This window comes from Oryctolagus cuniculus, chromosome 5, assembly GCF_051225735.1.
Source record: "Oryctolagus cuniculus isolate XC-2025 breed Fujian yellow rabbit chromosome 5, ASM5122573v1, whole genome shotgun sequence".
Classification (NCBI taxonomy): domain Eukaryota; kingdom Metazoa; phylum Chordata; class Mammalia; order Lagomorpha; family Leporidae; genus Oryctolagus; species Oryctolagus cuniculus.
The window spans coordinates 8610346-8628072 of record NC_142871.1 but is presented as its reverse complement, the minus strand read 5'-3'; the positions used below and the strand labels follow the sequence as shown (position 1 = coordinate 8628072).

The 17727-nt window shown below is 50.0% G+C and overlaps 1 long non-coding RNA gene across 1 annotated transcript; it reads left to right on the top strand.

Annotated features, from left to right (window-relative positions):
• The first annotated feature begins 827 nt into the window (after window positions 1-827).
• LOC149126398 (uncharacterized) lies at window positions 828-1549 on the top strand. The gene is made up of 2 exons (XR_016233383.1): window positions 828-928; window positions 1187-1549. It is a non-coding gene; the product is annotated as an uncharacterized LOC149126398 (long non-coding RNA).
• The last annotated feature ends 16178 nt before the right edge of the window (window positions 1550-17727 follow it).

The following is a 17727-nucleotide window of genomic DNA, read 5'->3' as shown; positions in this document are numbered from 1 at the left end:
GAGTGCCTGCCTCAGTGCAAGGCAAGGACCTACAGTGGATTTAATACACCTGTGCTCACCTCCCACGCGGGGCCCACGCTGGTGCTGAGCTGGGGAGTTTCTGAATTCCAGGGTCTACACCCCCAAGGCCAGCTCAGCCATGTGGCCCAGCGTGCCCTGGTCGTGGCTGAATATGTGACGTGGGGGCGGGGGCAGAAAGTCCCCACCATCACCCAGTCACCTATTGAGAAGTTCTCTGTGCGGCTGGAGGACGGACAGCGTCACTATGGAGTCACTTCCCTGAGAGTCGCCCCCTCCCCTCTCATATCAAAAGCCGTGCGATGGGCAGGGCTGGTAACACTGTGCTCCGATTTACCCCAGACAAGCCAGTTAGTGCCCAGCAGCTTGCCTGGGGTGGGCCAGAGAACAGACACACGTTGCTAAGAGGAGAAGGGATGCAGCAGTCAACGGGGCGCCCTGGCTGTGGCAGGTGGGTCCTTAAACCAGGGGGTGGTCTGGAAGGCGGGAAAATGAAGGAGGGGCAGGGGGAGTCCAGACAGGATGGAGCGCCCAGAGAGAAGCCAGGAACCAAAGCACCGGAGCAGACCTGTCTGCACAGGCCCCGGGAGGACAGACGGCAGGCACAGCAGCTCTGACCAGTCCTCCTCTCTGGACTGCTTTCAGCGACCTTCAAAGGACCCCAGACTCCCCCCTATTCCTCACCGCCCTGCAGAGCCGCCAGTGGATGCAGCTCCTCTGTCATTCTTACATGAATTAAAATTAAGCAGCGATTGATGGATGGGGAATAAGCTCCAGTGTTCGGGACTGATGCTTGCTCATGTAAACATGTAGCCTTTCCCAGCAGGGTGTTGGGCGGAAACGGAAACGGCCAGCCGCGGCTGTCTTCTCGCCGGCAGCCCCTGCCTCCCCGGGCTCCCTGTAAGAGAAGGTCTGTGTCCTCTGCCTCCTGAGAAAGCTTGGGCCTCCCAGGGCAAACGCCACGGTGAAACAGCTGTATCGTACCCTGAGCACGTCTGCTTAACAGGACAGCACAAACGTTTGGAAAAGACAGTGACAGATCCTAATTAATAACTGGGTGAACGTGAGGCTGTCAGAGCACTGTGGAGAGCCAGAATCTTCTAGAAGCATTGGGTGGGTGAGGAGAGAACCCTGGTTCATACTCACCTGTGACCCCCCCCCCCACCAGGCATTAAAGACTGCAGAAGGGGCCAGTGCTGTGGCTCAGCGGGTGAAGCCACCGTCTACAGTGCTGGCATCCCATCTGGGTGCCTGTCAGAGTCCCGGCTGCTCCACTTCCGATCCAGCTCCCTGCTAATTGCCTGGGAAAGCAGCGGAAGATGACCCAAGTCCTTGGGCCCCTGCACCTGCGTGGGAGACCCAGAAGAAGCTCCTGGCTCCTGACTTCTGGCTCCTGGCTTCAGCCTGGCCCAGCCCTGACCGTTGTGGCCATTTAGGGAGTGAACCAGCAGATGGAAGACCTCTTTCTCTCTCTCTCTGAAACTGTGACTTTCAAATAAATATTAAAAAAAAAAAAAAAAGACTGCAAAAACCCGAAAGCGTTGTCTTTGTTTTGTTAGTATGAGGCAACTTCCAGAGAAGTCCTGGGGTACCTGGATTTCAGCAGTTATAACTACTTCTACAAGGTGCTGGGCTACTCCCACACTGCGGGAGCTGTGCTCTGGATCTTACAGATGTAGACTTCATTGAATGTGGAGAGTTTGGCGCAGTGGGGATCAACAGCTGACAGTAAGGAAACTGCTGTCGGACAGGCCGGTTTTCCAAAGCTGAAGTCAGGACTGTGATCTGGGCATGTCTGATTCTGAAGTCTGACCCTTAACCACCCACTGTGTGGGCTCTGATGAGCTGTGTCTGTCACACTCCCCTGCCCCAACCTTGGCCTCGGGTAGGGATGTGCCTTTGTCCCTAACCAAATACTCCTCAGGACCAGGTGCTCCAGCTCATTCAGCCAAAATCCCATTTTAATGGGAAACAGTAAGTAAAACTGGACACTGAAAAATATTACCTGTAAGTGAATTAGCCTGTAAGTGAATCTGACATTTCCTTTTACTTATGTCGAGGACACAGACTTTCTTAAGTGTACTTGGCAGACAAAGCACAGATTTTGTTCTTAGTGGGGTCATTTTTATGAGTCCTTTAAACATGAACTTTCTAAAACGTCACTGTATTTATTCAGTTCCAGCTGGGGAAGTGGCTGGCCCATTGAGTTGTCCTTGGAGAACCCAGGTTTGATCAACGAAGCAAAGAGAACATTGAATAGAGCTCCCGGAAGGCCGACGTGTGACTCACGGTGTTTGGATGGAGGCTGTGTAGTATTCTGGGATGGCAGCACCACTCTCACCCCGCATAGTTCCAGCAATTGAAATAAATAGCTGCCTCCCCTCTAACGCACATACTTGTTTAAATATCTGAGATCCACATCAACCTAATTCTGTATCTGAACCTTAAGTCCCGTGCTGTTTAAATCACCTCTCTTCAAGTCACTACTTTTATGAATGTCCAGCCTTCTCAGGCCTGCCCAATCTAAGATCTCGTATGAAGACTAAAAGAAACCTCTCCCTTGGGAAATAAGGCCCTTGCACACATGCCCAAGTCTACGAGGTGTCAGCCACACAAGGATTTTCCCACTTTCCACACCCATGTGTGAAACCGCAACAGACATGTCTTATAATTAGGTAACTTTGCAAATCGTAACATTTATATGATATCTATAAAAACACTTACAATTGTTTTCAATTCAAATTGGGTTAAAATTCATGGAGTTGCCTCAAGATTATCACTTCCTGATTTTTCTCTTTATTATATGCATTTCAGATACACACACAGAGAGACTTCCAGTTCGGGCGAGAGTGCAGTAACAGATGCCAGAGTTCCCTGCCCCCATAAGCGACTAAAGAGCCGGGCAAATGGGTGAGGACAGTGATTTCAGGCGTTAAGCACTAGATACTGGGGACTGGGGTCCCGAGAGAAGGGACGTAGAGGAAGCAAGCTGCACACCCACCGGGGCTCAGATTTGGACAGTTTCTTGGCTTCAGCATCAGGAGGCAGACATTAAACAAAGAAAGAAAGGGCGCAGTTGATATGGTGTGAACAGGCAGGCAGCGAGCGTGGCCTCAGTGAGCTGGAGTGCTCGCAGCCCTGCGTGTGAAGTCAAGTCCAAGACCAGGAAGTGGGGATGGCGTGAAGATACGGATCCAAGCTCCATGTAGAGTTTATGGCCGTGTCAAGCTGACTAAAAGGCCTCACCCTGCTAACGCACCGACTCTGACCTCATAAGACAGCCTGAAAGTGGGGAAGTCTGATCTTGCCATGCACCGCGGTCGGGGTGCTCCTCAAGTCTCTCTCTCTCTCTGGCCCACTCATAATGGGTGTTTCCCTGTGTGGGATGTGGGGTGGCCCACACTCATGTGAATGTATGTTTTCTCCCTCACCTTAAATAAGCCCTGATCCTGTTTATACATGCTACTCTGTCTCACTTAGAATTCCTACCTCGTGTCCACATCAGTGAGCTGGGAAGCTGCATCCTGTGCGGGGCTCATGGGTGAGAGAATCGCGCTGGAGAGGAGGCAAAAGCCAGGGAGCGGCAAGGCGTGCAGACGTCTGTGGCTGCGTCTCTGGGGGCCCCTGGCCAAGAGGCCCGGCAGGGAATGCTGCTGCAGGACTGAGAGAGGAGCAGAGACCCCGGGCAGTCTCAGCTCTGAAAGACCGAGGAGCCCCCGACCGCCAGGGTGGAGAGACTTCGTGAGCCTCTCGGGACGGGGCGCCAGGCTAGCAGGTGCCTAGGAGTGAGAACAGCTCCGGGAATGAGGCTCCGTGTGCGGTGCCGTCTCTGACGTCCAGCGGCACCACGGCAATTTTAGACTTTTCTCAAGGAAAAACAAGTAGGTAGAACCTATGGCCAGCGCCGCGGCTCACTAGGCTAATCCTCCACCTTGCGGTCCACTCCCCAGATGGCTGCAGCAGAAGGAGCTGGGCCAGGTGGGAGCCAGGAGCCAGGAGCTGCATCTGGGTCTCCACGTGGGTGCAGGGGCCAAGTGCTTGGGCCGTCTTTTGCTGCTGTGCCAGGCGCATTGGCAGGCAGCTGGATGGGAAGTGGAGCAGCTGGGACTTGAGCAGCTGCCGGCTCCCCACAGCGACACAGTCTTTACAGAGGCCGACAGTGTCCTCTCTCCATGGATCCGACGTACACGGAGCACCACCTGTGGCCGTTAGGCTGTGCCGCTTTCTGCTTCACCTGGGCTGCTACTGTCCTTTGCGACCAGATGGTCACTTCCGCCAGTGCTTCCCTGGCTCCCGGTCAGGTGACTTGCAGCTCCCTGTTCTCTGTCTCCACCACACGGTGCCTCCATCTCGGTGGGTTTGACCCCCTAGGACATGATTTATCATTGAAAGGGTGGCATGCAAGTCCCTGTCCTGTGTTTTCCTCTACAAGCTCATAGAATCCCTAAGATTCAAACATGGCAAATCCATACCTGGACCCCATACCTAGCAGGACATGTAGGTACTATGCATATTCAAATAATCAAAAACATCTGTGACAAGTAGACGGGGGAGTAAAAAGCTGACGAAGTACTGTACCGACGTTCAGGCGCGTAGGGGTGTGTGGTGCTCCTGAGTTGTCTCAGATTCAGTGGTGAGCACTTTTGCTTATTTCTGTCCTACTGTATCACCCAGCAGGCCAGGTGCTTTGATGGAGAAGTAGAAAATTTGACCCGATACTTAGATCATAGCAACCTTCCCAGCCACAGATAAGGGGTCTTCAAAAGTTCATGGAAATGCTTGCTAGCAAAAACCTATACATGGATTTCAAAAATTTTGGCACCAAAATGACTTCCCTCTTAATTCTATTTTTCTTATTCTTTTTAAAGATGTATTTCTTTGAGAGGCAGAGTTATAGAGAGAGAAAGAGACAGAGAGAGGTCTTCTATCTACTGGTTCACTCCCCAAATGGCCACAGCAGCCGGTGCTGGGCTGATCCGAAGCCAGGAGCCAGGAGCTGCTTCCGTGAGAGCATGGGTTCGGGGGCTCAAGCACTTGGGCCATCTCCCACTGCTTTCCCAGGCCATAGCAGGGAGCCGGATAGGAAGTGGAGCAGCTGGGACTAGAACCAGCAGCCATATAGGATGCTGGCACTGCAGGAGAAGGATAACCCTACTACACCACAGAACCGGTCCCTAATTATATTTTTCCTTTTTTTTTAAGATTTGTTTATTTTTATTTGAAAGTCAGAGTTATACAGAGAAAAAAGGAGAGGCAGAGAGAGAGAGAGAGAGGTCTTCCATCCACTGGTTCACTCCCCAATTAGCCACAACGGGCCGGAGCTGCACCAATCTGAAGCCAGGAGCCAGGAGCTTCTTCCAGGTCTCCCACGTGGGTGCAGGGGCTCAGGGACTTGGGCCATCTTCTCCTGCTTTCCCAGTCCACAGCAGAGAGCTGATTGGGAAAGTGGAGCAGCCGGGACTTGAACTGGGACCCATATGGGATGCCAGCACTGCAGGCGGTGGCATTACCCATTACGCCACAGCACCGGCCCCAGTTGTATTTTTCCGATTACATTTTCTATAAGCTTTTCCAAGTGCCTTCTCCTATTAAATGTCCTCAGCACGTACTCCGTGCCAGCCGCGCGGCCAGAGCTCAGCATTTGCTGCCGTGGCACACCTGCCAGGCAGTTCTCTCTTGGTTCCGAGTGGTTCCCTAAGCGTCCACATCCTCACAGCTGGTCGGTGACCGCAGCAGGCAGCAAGGGCTCCCGGAATCTCCAGGGTTCTCTGCACCTCCCAGGCGCCTCTGTGACGAGATCGGGCCACGTGGTGCGCCGGTCCTGGGGGGCGTGTGTCACCTCCACACGGGGCAGTCGGTGCTGGTGCTCCCATCTCCTCCCCTGCTGCGGGAAAGCACGTGTTCCGGAGGGGGCTTCCCAGCTCGCACCGTGGGAGTGAGAGCCGAGCCTCTTCTGCTGTGCTAACCCACCAAACGCCAGGACTCGCCGGCACCCAGCGCAGCCCGTCTCAGCCAGGTGCTGCAGGGCTGGCACTGCCCTGCTGGCCCCCAGCTGCCTAACGCCTGGGCTGCCTTCACCCGCTCGTCTTGGAAAGGTAGGGTAGATACACGGCCGTAGGGGAGTGAATCAATGCCAGAGCACAGGATGCAGGCACAGCCACCAGCGATGCAGGGGTGAAGCGGAAGTGCCGGATGAGTGGTGCCCGCAGCGAGGCTGCAGAGACACAGCGGAGCCTCGCCCAGGCAGGCACGCTACGGCGGGGCCGAGGCGCAGGACAGGGACGGCAAGGACACGCGGCAGCCTCTGGCTGGGCACGAGAGGGCACAGCAGCTGGAGCCTGGCCTTCTTCATTATGCGAAGCCCAACTCCAGGGAGAACCTGGTGCTGCAGACAGAGTGGTTTGTCGAGAGAAGATGGGGCTTAGCTCTGCGCCTGTCCGCAGGTGCGGTGCCAGCAGACGGGCTTCTGAGCACCCCCGTGACCCAGCTGCCCCTAGCCTGACCCTGGAAGCTGCTGCGTCAGACCCGTCTGGGTGTGAGGTGGTGACTGACCTCGCAAGAAGAAATTCCTGCTGGGAGATGCGGTATTTTGAAAGAAGGGGGCTATCGCATCAAACGCACACCTCTAGTATTTTGTTGAATTGCTGCCCTCTTGAATTGTTTGTCATTGATTCATGCTGTTGGTATGTTTCGTAGGTTTGGAATCACATCAGGATTTACTTTAAACATGTACGCGCGCACACACACGCACACACACACACACGCACAATGGAAACATGGTGTTGACAGAACTAGTCAGAATCCGGTTGGAGAATCGAAGTTGGATTTTATCCAGCTAGTCAGACTGAGAATCGGCTGTTCCTGAAACCTGAGTTTGGTTGCAGGTTTTATGTTTTTCTCACAAGGCGGGAACAGGCATTGGGTTAGACTCAAACCTGACACATTGATGTGTGGTTGTCAGTCATAAAAAGTTACAGCCTTGGCATTGATTGGTGGGGTGCCTTGTGCTCCCACCCGCCCTGTGCAGGGAGGGGCAGACGTGGGGTCGTTAAACAATGGGGTCGGTAATCATCTTCCAATAACGGCCCTAAGGCAGTACGACTTGCTCCTTATTCAGGTCCAACAGGTGTTTCTTTGGTCACAGCTTGTTGAAGAGTCAGACTGAACATGAAAAGAGACAGCAGGGTGTCCACAGCACAGCCAGGATCCCTGGTGTCTTGGGGTCTGTGGTCACCACTCTACTCCCAAGTCCACAGCATCATGGTTCAAGATAGCACTAGGCAGCTTCGTGGCTTCTGTTGGCAAGTCACTAAGCTGTCAGAATGGATTTTCTCAACGAAGTCCTGGTGATAACATCTGAGATGGACCCAGCCTGTTCATTTCTTCATTCTTCCTGCACTTATCGAGCACCTACTGCATGCATATTGGGAGACCCCAGAAATATAATGTGAAGTGAATAAAGCACAAGGCAAATGCTCATTCATCTCTAATAGTTCATCCTGATAACTACTTCCGCTCTTGACTTCAGGGGACTGTCCTCTAGGGGCAGCCCCACAGCGAGATGGAAGGAGCCCCACCCTGCTCTGATGCACACTTCAGGCCGTCTTCCTACGTGGAAATCTGGGCTCCGGGTTTGGCCTGGCCCAGCCCTGATCACTGCAGGCAATTGGGGAGTGAATCAGAGATGAGAGTTCTCTCCCCCCTCTCGCTCACTCTAGCTCACCTCTCCCTGCTTTCAAATAAAATGAAAATAAAAATTTTTAAAAGATAATGGCTGAAATTTTTTTTTCAAACCTGGAGAGAGAGATGTGTGGACATTCAGGACATGAAGCCTAAGGGTACTCAGTTTCACTGAGACACATGATCAAGCTGTCAAAAATCAAAGACAGAGAATTTTGAAAGCAGCATCCCACATTCACGAACCTCCATCAGGCTATCAGATTTCTCAGCAGGTACTTCTCAGGCCAGCAGTGAGGTGATGTATTCAATGTGTGGAAAGAAAAATACTTCCAACTAAGAATACTTTATCCAGCAGGGCGCCTTCCAAAATGCAGGACAGATAGATACTTCCCAAGACGAACAAAAGCAGAGAACGTCCACCACCGTAGCCCCACCTGCCCTACCAGAAATGCTAAAGGGGAATCCTTCGAGCTGAAACAAAAGGGCACTACCTGTGTACACAAAGACCTAAAAACTCACTGGTGAAGCGAGGTATGTATTCAAATCCAGAATATTCTAAGTGGTGCTGGCACACTCTGGACTTAAGTGCACAGGTTGGAAGACGGAAGTATTAAAATAGCTCTCGTTACAATAACTTGCTAATGGGTGCACAAGGTAAAAAGACGGAAACTGTGATATCAAACACAAAAGGGAAAGTAAAAGTGCGGAGTTTTAGTATATGATCAAAGTTATGTTATCAGCTAGAAATAAAGTGTTAGGGCTAACTCTACGCTGTTTCATGGAGGCCTCATTTTAATCATAAAGCAAGAAAACTGTAACAGATACATAGCAGACAGAGAAAAAGGGATTAAAGCATACCAGGACACGGAATCGATAGATCACCAGAGAAGGAGCAAATGGGGGGGGGGGGGAGATACAACACAGCTGGTGAGCAATTAACAAAACAGAAACTCAAGTCTTTATCTATCAATAATCACTTTAAGTGTAAACAGGTCAAATTCCCCAACCAGGACACAGAGTGGCTGAACGGATACAAAAACCGAGCTCCACTCAGCAGGGCTGGCGTGTGGCATAGCGGGGAAAGCCTGCAATGCGGCATCCCGTGTGAGCACCGGTTTGAGTCCCGGCTGCTCTACTTCCGATCCAGCTCTCTGCTGTGGCCTGGGAAAGCAGCAGAGGGTGGCCCAGGTCCTTGGGCCCCTGCACCCACGTGGGAGACCCGGAAGAAGCTCCTGGCTCCTGGCTTTGGATCAGCCCAGCACTGCTGTTGCAGCCATTTGGGGAGTGAACCAGTGGGTGGGAGGTATCTCTCTCTCCCTCTCTTTCTCTCTTTTTCTATTTCTAGCTCTGTCTCTCCCTCCCCATCTCCTATAACTCTGACTTTCAAATAAACAAATAAATCTCTTTTTAAAAAAAACTGTAAAATGAGACAAAGAGGCTCATTATATAGTGACAAAGGGGTAAATTTATTAAGAGGCTATAATGATTGTAAATATAGATGCGCCCAGCATTGGAGCAGGCACTAACAGATCTGAAGGGAGAATAATAATAATATATTTTGCTACCTTCCTCTCAGCAATAGATAAGATGATCCAGACAGAAAATCAGTAAGGAAACATTGGATTTTCACTACTCTTTAGATCAAATGTCCTATCCTGACCGTTCCATCCAACATAGCAGAAAACATATACATTTCCTAGATAGATCATCATTAGATCACAAAGCTAGTCTGAACAAATTTAAGATTAAAATCATACCAGGGCAGGCATTGTGGCATAGTGGATAAAACCACTGGCTGTGATGCCAGCATCCCATATGGGCACTGATCCATGTCCTGGCTGTTCCTCTTCTGATCCAGGTCCCTGCTAATGGCCTGGGAAAAGCAGCAGAGGATGGCCCAAGTCCTTGAGCTCCTGCACCCATCGGGGAGACCCGATGAAGCTCTTGGATCCTGGCTTTAGCCTGGCCCAGCCCTGGTTGTTGCAGCCATCTGAGGAGTGAACCAGTGGATGGAAGATCTCTCTCCGTGTCTCCTTCTCTCTCCGAAACTCTGACTTTCAAATAAATATATAAATAAATCATTAAAAAAAAAAAAAACAATGTCAAGTGTTTTTCTTTCCACAATGATATGAAGCTAGGAATTAATAACAGAAGGAAAATTGGAAGATTCACAAATATGTGGAAGTTAAACAACACACCCGTACACAACCAGTGGGGCAAAGAAGAAATCAAAAAATATTTCTGAGACAAATGGAAGCAGAGCCACAGCACTCAGAAAGGAATGGGATCTGCAGAACAGTCAGGGCAGGTGTCTCAGCAACAGCTGCCACATTAAGAAAAAAGAAACATTCCAAGCAAGCAACCTAACTTTACACCTCAACTAATCCAGCGTTGGCAGAAATAATAATAAGCAGCAGAAACATTTCAAGCAAGCAACCTAACTTTACACCTCAACTAATCCAGAGTTGGCAGAAATAATAATAAGCAGCAGAAATAAATAAGAGACCAGGGCCGGCACTGTGGTGTAGCCGGTGAAGCCACCAGCTGTGATGCCAGCATCCCTTATGAGTGCCAGTTCGTGTCCCGGCTGCTCCACTTCCTATCCTGCTCCCTGCTAATGGCCTGGGGAAAGCAGCAGAGATGGCCCGAGTGTTTGGGCTCCTGCACCCATGTGGGAGACGGGATGAAGCTTCCTGGCTCCTGGCTTCAGCCTGGCCCAGAGCTGAAAGTGAACCAGCGTATGGAAGGTCTCTCTGTCTCCCTCCCTTTCTGTAACTCTGCATTTCAAAATTAATACACACAACTTTAAAAAATAAAATAGAGACCAGAAATCAACACAAAAGATCAACAAACTTATAATTGGTTTCTTGAAAGGATTTACGAAATTGACAAGCCCTTAACTGGATCAAGAAAAAAAGACAAAATCAGAAATGAAATCAGGAAGAAGAGGCATTACAACTGAAATACAAAAAATCATAAGAAACTATTCTGAACAGTTATATGCCAACACATTGGGTAGCCTAGAAAAACATGGATAAATTCCTAGAAGCATACAACCTGCCAAGACCGGATCATAAAGAAGCAGATCTGAACGGATCGATAGGAGTACGGAGACTGAATCAGTAACCACAAATCTCCCAACAGCACCAGACGGCTTCGCTGCAGAACGCCACCGAGAATGTACCAAGCCTTCTCAAATTGTTCCCAAACACTGGAGAGGAGGGAGCACTTCCAGACGCCTTCCAGGAGGCCAGCATTACCCTGAGACCAAAGCCAGACAGCAGACACACAGGAAGTGGACCAAGAACGAGTCGGAGCACACGCCCAGCAGAGCCCCGTGGGCCTCCGTGTGGACTGTGAATGGCACAGAGCTCTTCGTGGGCCAGCGACTGCAGCACTGGGCCCAGCAGCATGGAACCCCAGACTCGAGCTGGGCCCTGTGTTGAGTCTGTCTTCACCAAGAAAAATAAATCCTCCTGACAACCGACTCGCTCCAGAGGCAGACCCTGATATTCTCATTTCCTGGGTGAAGAAGCTGAAGCCCAGGAATCCTAAGCAAACAGACAGAGAACCCAGAGAGGGGTGTCTACTGACTGTGACCCGTGCTCCCGTCCACAGCACCACGGCCCATTCCCCTGATACACAAAGCCCAGGCACTGCACAGAAGCTGAGCTGGGAGACCCAGCCACAGCCCTGGAGTGCTCTCCCATGCTGTGGCCATGGCTGCCGTCCTCTGTCCTCTACCTCTGGCCTGGACTCAACATGTGTCAAACCCACTTGCCCCGCTGTCTTAGTGGCGTTGAGCTCACAGGCATCGAGCGTAACTTCAGCGGCGTGAGTTTCTCATGACTCTTGGGACAGAGAGCACTTTCGTTACATTGTGTTCCCAACCAGCTGGTCCCATGAACTCAGTCATGAGTTTCAGTGCTTGCCAAAGGCTGAGTTATTCCCACAGTGAGAACTGGCCTGCAGACACACACAACAGCTTTGCAGGAGTGCTGGCCCCGTGCACTTGGTGTGAGACTTGTGCACGGCCATATTAGCACCGACCCTGGCCCAGAGCTGGGAAAGATCCCAGTCTCGGGTTTGCGAGTGACTATGGAGAATCATCACGGCCCCAGGTCCCTGCGCAGCAGGTGCCAAACTGACCTAAGGCTGGGGTAGAGATGGGGCAAGGTGGAGCCACTGTGAAATCGTCTACCATATCCCTGTGAGCACCTGTGCATAGGACTGTTCTATTTCCAGCAGTCTTTTTTTTTTTTTTTTTTTTTTACCAGCCTCCAGCAGTCTTTATTAAGAGTGAATCCCGCCGGCACTGCAGCTCACTAGGCTAATCCTCCGCCTAGCAGCGCCAGCACACCAGGTTCTAGTCCCGGTCGGGGTGCCGGATTCTGTCCCGGTTGCCCCTCCTCCAGGCCAGCTCTCTGCTGTGGCCAGGGAGTGCAGTGGAGGATGGCCCAAGTCCTTGGGCCCTGCACCCCATGGGAGACCAGGAGAAGCACCTGGCTCCTGCCTTCGGATCAGCGCTGTGCACCAGCTGCGGCAGCCATTGGAGGGTGAACCAACAGCAAAGGAAGACCTTACTCTCTGTCTCTCTCTCTCACTGTCCACTTTGCCTGTCCAAAAAAAAAAAAAAAGTGAATCCCAGGGCAGGCGCTGCGGCGCAGTGGGTTAACAGCTTGGACTGAAACCCCGGCAATCCCATATGGGTGCTGGTTCACATCCGAGCTACTCCTCTTCCAATCCAGCTCTCTGCTGTGGCCTGGGAAAGCAGTAGAAGATGGCCCAACTCCTTGGGCCCCTGCACCCACATGGGAGACCTGGAAGAAGCTCCAGGCTTCAGATCAGCCGAGCTCCAGCGTTGCAGCCATCTGGGGAGTGAAGCAGAGGATGGAAGACCTCTCCCTCTGACTCTACCTCTTTCTGTGACTCTGCTTCTTAAATAAATAAATACAATCTTTAAAAAAAAAAGTGTCCAGAGCCAAAAAATCCCATGGGAGATAAAAATTAGGTGGAAAAATGAAGTCCAAAATTTTTAATATGATCAACAATTCACTGGATGACTTTGCTCCTGTTTAATGATTAATACAATTCTTCATTAATACAAAATAATGCATTTGGTGCATATGGAGGTTGTATAAGGTAATTATGAAAGGAATGCCTGGGGCCAGCATGGCGTTGAAGCAGATTGGGCCGGCTTCCCCCACAAACACGTGTTAGAGTCCTGGCTGCTCTGCCTCTGATCCAGCACCCTGCTAATGGCCTGGGAAAAGCAGCAGAGGGTGGCCCGAGAGCTTGGGTCCCTGCACCCATGTGGAGTTCCAGACTCCTGGCTTCAGCTTAGCCCAGCCCTTTATTTTTCAAAAAAAATAAAGAAAAGAATGTCTGAGAATCTGTCTCTTAATTCATTTTTTAAAAGATTTATTTATTTATTTATTTGAAAGTCAGAGTTACACAGAGAGAGGAGAGGCAGAGAGAGAGAGAGGTCTTCCGTTCAATGGTTCACTCCCCAATTGGCCACGACGGCTAGAGCTGCGCCGATCCAAAGCCAGAAGCCTGGAGCTTCTTCCAGGTCTCCCACGTAGGTGCAGGGGCCCAAGGACTTGATCCATCTTCTCCTGCTTTTCCAGGCCATAGCAGAGAGCTGGATCAGAAGAGGAGCAGCTGGGACTAGAACCGGCGCCCATATGGGATTGCCGGTGTTTCAGGCCAGGGCGTTAACCCACTGCGCCACAACGCTGGCCCCCTGTCTCTTAATTTAAAACCATACAGATCCACCCCTACCTTTTCCTTTGAAATTGCCCATATGTTTCTTTTTTGGCCTATCATAAGCAAAATCCTAACATTTGGGTTATCGTTTCTCCTGTTAACATTATCCATGTACATATCTTTAAGCAAAACACGGCTGGGCTGGGCTCATTTTCGAGCTGTATAAAACTGAATCCCTCTGAACACAGCATTCCCTGAGTGACTTCTCACACTCAGCATTTCCTCTGAGCTGTGTCGAGCTTGTCACACGTTCTTAGAGTTCGTTCTACTCCCAGCTGCTTACTACTCCACTGTGTGTGTGAACATCACGTTGAGTGACCCAGTTCCCACAAGGAACATGTGCCTTGTTTGCAGTTTTCTGTTCCAAGGAGCAGCACTGTTAAGGATTTGTGTCTGGTTCCCAGCGCGCGTGTGCAAAAGTCTCTGCACAGTTTCTGCACATGTAAATACCCCTGGGTAGAACCGCTGAATTGGAGGGCGTGTTTATGAGGTCCTTGGTGTTACAAGACAATGCCAAAGTGATTGTATTAATTCGCACTTAACTAGGCAGCAGTTAAGTCTACTCTAACACTTGTTACTTTCAAGTATATTTTTTTACAATACCAATCAAACAAATATATCTCACATGTTCTTAGTTTACATTTTTCTCATCTAAATGAAGTTGACCAGATTTTTTTTTAACATTCATATTTCTTTTGCTATGAAATACCCATTAGTGGCCTATTCCCATTTTTCTATTGTCTTTCATCAATCTGAACAAAAATTAAGTTTTATCTATTTATTTGAGAGGCAGAGTGACAGAGAGAGAGCGAGAGAGAGAGAGAGAGGTCTTGAATCTTCTGGTTCAATCCTCAAGTGCCTGCAACAGCCTGGCTGGGCCAGGTTGAAGCCGGGAACCTAGAGCTCCATTCAGGCCTCCCAAGTGGGTGGCAGGGCCCCAAGCAGTTGAGCCATCACTGTGCCCTCCGGGGTGCACACTAGCGGAAGCTGGTGTGGGAGCGCAGTTGTTGGAACTTGAATCAGGTACTGCATTATGGGATGCATGTATCCCAGGAGGCAGCCTAACCAATGCACAAAAACTTCCCCGATGGAATTCTTAATTTATGAAGATAGCAATCACTGGTTGCTTATACGCATTATAACTTGCTATACTGTGCTGTGGCAGGTAAAGCCTCTGCCTGCGACACCAGGCATTGGTCGTGCCCTGGCTGCTCCACTTCCAACCCAGCCCCCTGCTAATGCACCTGGGAAAGCATCGAAGGATGTCTCACGTGCTCGGGCCCCTGCACCACGTGGCAGATCCAGCCGGAGCTCCTGGCTCCTGGCTTTGGTCTGCCCGGCCCCAGCTGTTGTGGCCATCTGAGGAGTGGACCAGCACATGGAAGATCTTGGTATTCTCTCTCTCTCTCTCTCTCTCTCTCTCTCTCTCTCTCTCTCCTCTCCCTCTCTCTCTCAACTCTGCCTTTCAAAAATAAAAAAACCAAGTATCTTGTGGACTCAGACATGATTTCTTCTTGGTATTTTTTGATGTGCAGCAGGTTTTCATCTAAACGTAATGTCTTATATCAATATTTTGTAGTTAATAGGTATTTTGCTTAAAAATCTTCTCTATTTCCAAAGTCTTAAAAATGTCTCCATTATTCTTTTGTTACAGCTTGAGTTTTACCTCTCATACTGAAGTTTTTCATCTTTGGGGTTGATTTTTGTGTATGGTGTGAGTCTGGCATCCCATTTCAGTTTTCCCATAGAGATGATAAACGGCCCCAACACCATTTATGAAACAATTTATTCTAGTGTAATAATTTTTACTGCTACCTCAATCATATTCAATTTTCACTAAAAGTATCTAACTGAAGGCCGGCGCCGCGGCTCACTAGGCTAGTCCTCCGCCTTGCGGCGCCGGCACACCGGGTTCTAGTCCCGATCAGGGCACCGGATTCTGTCCCGGTTGCCCCTCTTCCAGGCCAGCTCTCTGCTGTGGCCAGGGAGTGCAGTGGAGGATGGCCCAAGTGTTTGGGCCCTGCACCCCATGGGAAATCAGGAGAAGTACCTGGCTCCTGCCATCGGATCAGCGTGGTGCGCGGGCCGCGACGGCCATTGGAGAGTGAACCAACGGCAAAGGAAGACCTTTCTCTCTGTCTCTCTCTCTCACTGTCCACTCTGCCTGTCAAAAAAAAAAAGTATCTAACTGTTTTCTGGTTTTCTATTCTGTTGTGTGGGTCGGTTTGTTGCCCACTGAGCCAATATCACACTGTTTTAGTTACTCTCCTTTTATTTTTTTAAAATATTTATTTATTTATTTGAAAGTCAGAGTTACACAGAGAGAGCAGGAGAGGTAGAGAGAGAGAGAAAGAGAGAGAGAGGTCTTCCATCTGCTGGTTCACTCCCCAGTTGGCTGCAATGGCTGCAGCTGGGCCAATCCGAAGCCAGGAGCCAGGAGCTGCTTCCAGCTCTCCCATGTAGGTTCAGCAAGGACCTGGGCCATCTTCCACTGCTTTCCCAGGCCACAGCAGGGAGCTGGATCGGAAGTGGAGCAGCTGGGACTTGAACCATCGCCCATATGGGATGCCGGCACTGCAGGCGGTGGCTTTACCTGTTACACCACAGAACAGGCCCAGAAATCTCACTTTAAAATAAACACCTGTGAGAACAGTTCCTCTACCTGTTTTCCCTCTTTTCTAGTGTGCTGACTGCTCTGTAACTTTTGTCTTCCATCCAAATTCTAGAAAAACATCACCGTATTCCCTGAAAAACTGTTGGAAATTTGAAACAGTGGACTTCACTATTGAATAATCTTTTAAGCCCAGAATGTGGCATCTCCCCATCCATTTAGGTCTTCGATGTCTTCCGCTAGCATTTTTTTTTTTTTTTGACAGAGTGGACAGTGAGAGAGAGAGACAGAGAGAAAGGTCTTCCTTTGCCGTTGGTTCACCCTCCAATGGCTGCAGCGGCCGGTGCACTGCGGCCGGCACACCGCGCTGATCCGAAGGCAGGAGCCAGGTGCTTCTCCTGGTCTCCCATGGGGTGCAGGGCCCAAGCACTTGGGCCATCCTCCACTGCACTCCCTGGCCACAGCAGAGAGCTGGCCTGGAAGAGGGGCAACCAGGACAGAATCCGGCGCCCCAACCGGGACTAGAACCCGGTGTGCCGGCGCCGCTAGGTGGAGGATTAGCCTAGTGAGCCGCGGCGCCGGCTTTCCGCTAGCATTTTAAATGTTCTTCACGTGAGTGTGAGTCTATTATGGCTTTTGGTAGGTATTTTTGTCACACCTCATGGCGGGGGAGAAGTTCAACATACGTGGTAGCTAACTTATTTTTATTGCACTTTGTAAACTGGTGTTGGGATACATAAATGCAATTTTTTTTATTTTAATCTTAAGTCTAGTGATCTTACACAATTACCATTAATTTTTGTAAATTTACTGAACAATGTCCCCAGGCAGTAATGATAGTTTTATTGTTCCCTTTCCCGTCCTCAAGTCTTACAGTCGCGTTCTCTGACTGCTCGCTAAGGTTTCCGCTCTTCTAGGAGTCATGATGTGTGTCTTTTATTCCCGGATTCAGAATTAGTGCCTCTAGCATTTCACTATTGAGAATGATTTCGACCAGCATTTTGGTGGACAACATTTATCGGTCACTAAGAAAGTTCTCTAGTTGGCTTTTAAAAAAATTCTATCAAAGGTTTTGCTTTCTCTATCAAGATGCAGACTGTGCTGTGTTACACTGTAAGCTACTTAACCTACAAAACACTTGTATGAGGTCCTGAGTGCATTGAGGTAGACTCAGCCTGAGCTGCGTGAATCCCTCGTTCGTTACCACGCTTCGTTTAGTGTGCTGTATGTTATGTCATGTATTGCTATTTTTATCTCTGCACCCCTGTTTGTGAGTGAGAGCGTCCTACACTTCCCTTTTACACAGCCCTGTACCTCTGGTGACACACTGAGAAGGGCTTCCTCTGCTGAGCGTTCCCTGAAAGGGTTTGCACGATACTGGGTCAACGACTGGAAGCCATGAAGATCCAGATGCAGGACCGCCCGGGCTCTGAGAAACGCTGTGAGCTTTGACTCAAGTTCTCTGCCAGTAATGGACCAGCCAAAGCCTGCTTCTTCTTCTCACATCTGCTCAATGAGTTATCCATTCCTGAATGCTCAGTGTTCCTCTTTTATTTTTCTGATTCTTTCTTTCCATTTAATATTTCTGTTTTCAATTCTGGAGCTATTTTCTTAACTTTTTATGTTGCGTATTTAGTTTACGTGTGTGT